The sequence below is a fragment of the Heteronotia binoei genome, chromosome 12 (genome assembly GCF_032191835.1).
Source record: "Heteronotia binoei isolate CCM8104 ecotype False Entrance Well chromosome 12, APGP_CSIRO_Hbin_v1, whole genome shotgun sequence".
Classification (NCBI taxonomy): domain Eukaryota; kingdom Metazoa; phylum Chordata; class Lepidosauria; order Squamata; family Gekkonidae; genus Heteronotia; species Heteronotia binoei.
Window position 1 is genome coordinate 35570885 of NC_083234.1, and position 6000 is coordinate 35576884.

Consider the following 6000-nt stretch of genomic DNA (forward strand, 5'->3'; position numbering starts at 1 on the left):
AAGGAGGCCTGTGCAGTTAAGAATGCAAGTCAAGGACACTAACTGCAGTTAGTTTAATTAAACCTTGGTTTTATAATGCCTGAACCAAGTCAGTCTGTGGAAGATCTGCTTCAACTCCACCTAACGTTGAGGCTTCAGAGAACCACTGTGGGCCATGAGACCAAGATTCCTGGACAGCCCAGAGAAGCCTAGTCTCATCAGATCTCAGAAGCTAAGCAGGGCCGGCCTTGGCTAGTATTTGGAATGGATACCTCCAAGGAAAATGAGGGTTGTGATGCAGAGGAAGGTGATGGCTAACCACCTCTGAACACACCTTGCCTTCCAGCTCCTCTCATTTCTTCAGTCACTCACTATGGGCTATCCAAATCAGACTCTAATATTGAAAGTTGTGCTTTTCTGTTCTCACATTTTTGGTTGTGTGATAGGAGACAATGGGTCAGACATGCAGTACAAGGACTGAATTATATTTCTGCAAAAAGAACTGAAATATGCAACATTCTGATTCAGAGAAGTCTCTTTCTCCTTTTGACCATTAGGGGGTGGAGTGACTCTATAAAACAATCCACAAGAACTGATGCCTCCAACACATAATTCTCCACAAAACATGTATTGATAATGAGAATGAAGGGTCATCAACCTGATTTGACATTAGCTGAACAAAAGACCCAGGCTGTAAATTAAGATCATGGCCAGGAAACATTAGCCTTTATCCTTTTAGGAAAATTTATTGTATGTTTGGAGACTAGAAATATACCAGCGATATTAGTAAATAATAATCACCCCCAATTACTCTAGGTTGGAAGGGAGAGATACTGGTGGTAGTTAGTGAGTTTATATCTTAATTGTGTCTTTTCTCCAGGATGTTACAAGGTACATTAGCCCAGCAGCAGTTGAAATGTTAATCTTCACGTACCGCATGTGAATACTAATAGAATGAGCTGAAATATACTTGTAGCTTAGCTTTGCTTTGAATGGACTGATTGATGTATATTGATAGCATCAAAGTCTTTGAAAGGTGACATCATAACAAATGGTCTGCAATTAAATACTAATGTAAAAGTAACATTTGAAATAGACTTGCTGTTACCTGACCTTGTAGGTGCTTCAGTGCATGAAAACATTGATGTTCTCCTTTTGAACATTAGGAGGTGAGACCCCATTTCTAGATCTGAGAATCTTTTGCAGTTGGCAATAGATGGACAAAAGGAAGCACTCTTTACTCAACAATTGACTGAATAGTGGATTTCACTGCCAGTGGAGGTATTCAGTGCTATGAGCACAGATGACTTTAGAGGGGGATTAGACAGACTGAGGAATGATAGGGTCATCAATGGCTACTAGTCATGATGACTAAAGAGAGCCAGTTTGGTGCAGTGGTTAAGAGCAGAGGACTCTAATCTGGAGAACTGGGTTCGATTCCCTACTCCTTCCCTACAACCAGCTGGGTGACCTTGGGTCAGTCACAGTTCTCTCAGACCTGTTCTCTCAAGAGCAGTTCTCTCAGAGCTCTCTCAGCTCCACCTACTTCACAGGGTATCTGTTGTGGGGAGTGGAAGGCGATTGTAAGCCACTCTGAGACTCCAAGTAAAGGGTGGGGTATAAATCTGATCTCTTCTTCTAAAGGAATATCTACCTTTTAAGGCAGTGAACAGAGCTTTTTTGTAGCAGGAACTCCTTTGCATATTAGGCCACACACCTCTACAGGGCTTTTCCAACAGGGCCTACTGTAAGCTCTTGGAGGATTGGCTACATCAGGGGTGTGTGGCCTAATATGCAAAGGAGTTCTTGCTACAAAAAAAGCCTTGGCAGTAAACCTCTGGATGAAATTGCTAGGAGGCAACATTAGGGGAAGTCTTTGGCCTCAATGCTCTGCTTGTTGGCCCTCCATGGCAACTGTTTGGTATAGTGGCTAGAAAGTCAGGTTAGGACCTGGGAATGTGAATCCCCACTCTGGGAATGTGAATCCCCCACATGTGAATCCCCACTCTACCATGAAAGCTCGCAGGCTGATCTTCAGCCAGTCACATACTCTCAGCCTAACCTACCTTCACATGAAGCCTGCTAAGTGGCTTTGGGCCAGTCACAGTTCAATTGGAAGCAGGGACATTATTTTTTGGAGGGAGGGGGTGGAGCCCTCAAAGGCAAAAGTGCCTAGGGCCCATGAAAATCATACTGCAGCCATCCTGCCATTGAAGACAATGTGCTTAGAAGGGCATAACTCTCTTTGGTACAGTTAGATTCAAGTCCAAGTAGCACTCAGAGAACATTAGGATTTTGTCAGTAGAAGCTTTTGAGAGTCAAAGCTCCCTTCATTAGATAACGGGAGTGTCTGACAATGGCAGCCTTGATTCTTGAAAGTTTATACCCTGAAAGCTTGTCGATCTTCAATCTGGACTCAGATCTAGCTCCTTTACTGCAGACTGCATGGTTTATCCCCTTCAGTCCGGCTTTCGCCCGGGCCACGGGACGGAGACGGTGTTGGTTGCCCTGGTAGATGACCTTCAACGGCATCTGGACCGGGGCGGCTCGGCGGTGCTGATGTTGTTGGACCTGTCAGCAGCGTTCGACACGGTCGACCATTGGCTACTGACCTGCCGCCTCGCCGCCGCGGGGATTCAGGTGTTGGCCTTACAATGGCTTTCTTCTTTCCTTGAGGGTCGGGGACAAAGGGTCGCGATTGGGGGTGAGCTGTCCCAGAGACACACGCTTGATTGCGGAGTGCCTCAGGGAGCGGTTCTCTCCCCGATGTTATTTAACATCTATATGTGCCCCCTTGCCCAGATTGCCCGAAGGTATGGGCTGGGTTGTCACCAGTATGCTGATGACACCCAGCTCTATCTACTTATGGACGGCCGGATGTCCTGCGTCCCAGAAAACTTGGACCGGGCGTTACAAGCCATGGCCAGGTGGCTCAGGCTGAGCAGGCTGAGGCTAAATCTGGCGAAGACAGAGGTCCTTTGCTTGGGTTGTCGCGGTCCGGGAGGGGAAATCCCCCTGCCAGTTTTTGACAGTGCGCCACTGATAGCGGCGCACAAGGTCAGGAGTTTGGGGGTACTATTGGAGCCTTCCTTAATGATGGAGGCTCAGATAGCAGCCACTGCTAAATTTGCATTTTTTCATCTTAGGCGGGCGAGGCAGCTGGCTCCTTTCCTGGAGTGTGACGACCTAGCAATGGTGAACCATGCAATGGTCACCTCGAGGTTGGACTACTGTAATGCCCTCTACATGAGGCTGCCCTTGTGCCGAACCCGGAAGTTGCAGTTAGTGCAGAATGCCACGGCCCGGTTGTTATTGGGGCTCCCAAGATAGGAGCACATTCGGCCAGGGCTCCGGACTCTGCACTGGCTGCCAATAATATACTGAGTTCGGTACAAGGTGCTGGTTATTACCTTTAAAGCCCTATATGGCCTAGGACCTGCCTACCTTAGGGACCATCTCTCCCCACTTGTTCCCCAGAGAGTACTGAGATCAAGATCTCAAAATCTGCTTATCCCCGGGCCAAAGGAGGCCCGCTTGCAATCCACCAGGGACAGGGCCTTTTCCATAATGGCTCCTTTCTGGTGGAACCAACTGCCAGAAGAGGTGAGGGCCCTGCAGAACCTTGGTCAGTTCCGCGGGGCCTGTAAGACAGCCCTCTTCCGGCTGGCTTATAATTAACTGGCATTGGAAGCTGAGTGTAGTTCTGATAGACCGCCGTTATATGTTTTATATGTTTTATTATTCTACTGTTTTAACTGTGTAAGATGTTTTAAATTCAAATTATGTTAGATTTTTACGTGTTGTGAGCCGCCATGAGCCACTTCGGTAGGAAGGGCAGGATATAAATAAACTTGAACTTGAACTTATGTTTCACATCCCTGAATTAGTGGTCCCTTTGTAAGCTGACGACTACCATAGCATGTAGATTGCTAAATGCGAACGTTTCCTCCCAGATAGGGATGGAATTCAAGCAGGAGCTCCTTTGCATATTAGGCTGCACCCCCCTGATGTAGCCAATCCCCCAAAAGCTTACAGGGCTCTAAGTACAGGATCTACCGTAAGCTCCAGGAGGATTGGTTACATCAGGCGGGTGCGGCCTAATATGCAAAGGAGCTCCTGCTAGAATTCCACTCCTGCTCCCAAATGTGATAAGTTTCCACGTACAGGAATGTTTTCCAGGAGAGTGCATTAAAGATGGGATCCTCCCTCTACCTACAGTTTGAAGCAGTACTAAATATTCTATCGTCATGGAATTCTACTGCTTCATTCTGCTGCCTAAGAAGTATGGAGCCTAATCCTGTACTGTAATTAGTATACTGTATAATTAGTATAACTATTAATCCAGCTTTGGCCTGGCAGCAGGAATCTTTGATTAACTAAACATTATGCATTACAAAGTCCTTGTAGCAGCCATGATTGACTTTGGATCATACGTGCATTGAGAGGTCTGTGTTTCCCAAGTGTGCCCAGGTTTTATTTGGATCAGGACCATTGAACATACAGGAAAGGTGTTTCAGCCTCCACCTTCCCCATGCTGTTCTCCTGACCTGAAACAGCTCTGGGGGATTGCTGTTTACTATGCATGTTTAATGGTGGCCAGCGCCAGTGCTGGGGCTTTTAGCACCCCAGGCAAAGGGCACATGGTGTGTTTGCTCAGCTTGCAGGCATTTGGAGCAGGTCCAAATGCCTGTAAGCACAGCAAACATGATGCGACACCCCCCACCCAGTCCCCTCTGGACCCGAAGGCCAGGTGGCATCCTAGGTGGCTGCCTATCTGGCCTACTCCTATATGCCAGCCCTGATGATGGCTTCATTTAAGTTTCACCATGGAATAAATAGCAACTCCCTGGGGACAATTCAAGTTGGGAGAATGGCATGGGGAGGGGAGTCTTTAGAGGGCAAACCGTCTGGTGTTACATCCCTTCTGAGGTCCTTCTCTTCCCTAATTCAGGCCTAGGGTTGTCAGGTCCAACTCAAGAAATACCTAGGGACTTTGTGGGTAGAACCAGGAGACTTTCCCATTCTCTAAAATAAATAAAAATGCACTAGTGCAGTTCCGCTGAATAGTCTTTATTTCCTCATCCCCAGCAGCTGCACTTCCACTAAATTAAAGCGCGCGCGCACACACACAATAGCCAAAATAAACAGTTTGCAAGCATACACTTTTGTGATCTCACTGGGGCAATTTACTCACAGGACTTGCTGAATGTAACCATCTGCTGTACTCCAACCAACTTCTTTGGGCAGGAAAACAAAAGGAAAGCTGCCTAGAGGGTGGAGTTTTCCTCCATTCCATAATCAGGTTCTAGTTAACTGGATTTTACTATACACAGGACTTCTGAAACCAGTGCAAAACAGCAGGGTTGTACTGGTTTCTCTTCCTTGCTCACACAGTTTACACACTCAATGGGAAGAGTCATGTGGCTTGGCTTGCTCATCTTGCCCTTTTAGCTTTCCTCCAGCTGAGATTTAAAGGCAGACACACAATCCAAACCACAAGCAGTTTGCAAGGTTCTTTTAAGCCTGCTGAGGTTTAAAGGCACATTGTGGCTGTTGTGGCAGGACTTCCCCCCACTGGGCAGATGGCTGCTGGTGGGGAGGAGCCTGCAAAACTAGGGGATCCCCAGCAGGGACCTGGGGGCTGGCTCAAATCTCCGGGAATTTCCCAAATCAGAGATGGCAGCGTAATTAGAAAATATGAAAGTCCCAGCAGACATGTGATTCAAAGTCCTTATGGCTATGAAGAGTTAGCCCTTACGCGTCTCTTCCCTCCCTTCTTCAACATTTCAGTCTTGTTTATGCTCTCAGTGGTAGATGTAAACACCTTTGTAAGAAAGGAAAAAGAAGTCCACTATTTAGTTTCGGAAACAAAATGGGTTTAAAAGTGCCTTTGGGGATGACTTTGACCTCATTTAGTTCCCAATTAAGGAACACATTGCCTGCGTTCAGCAAATTCCTTTAGCAAAGGCTAAGGATTTGTTTCAGTGGTTTCACTGTATGTGTGAAAGGCTTCCCAATGTA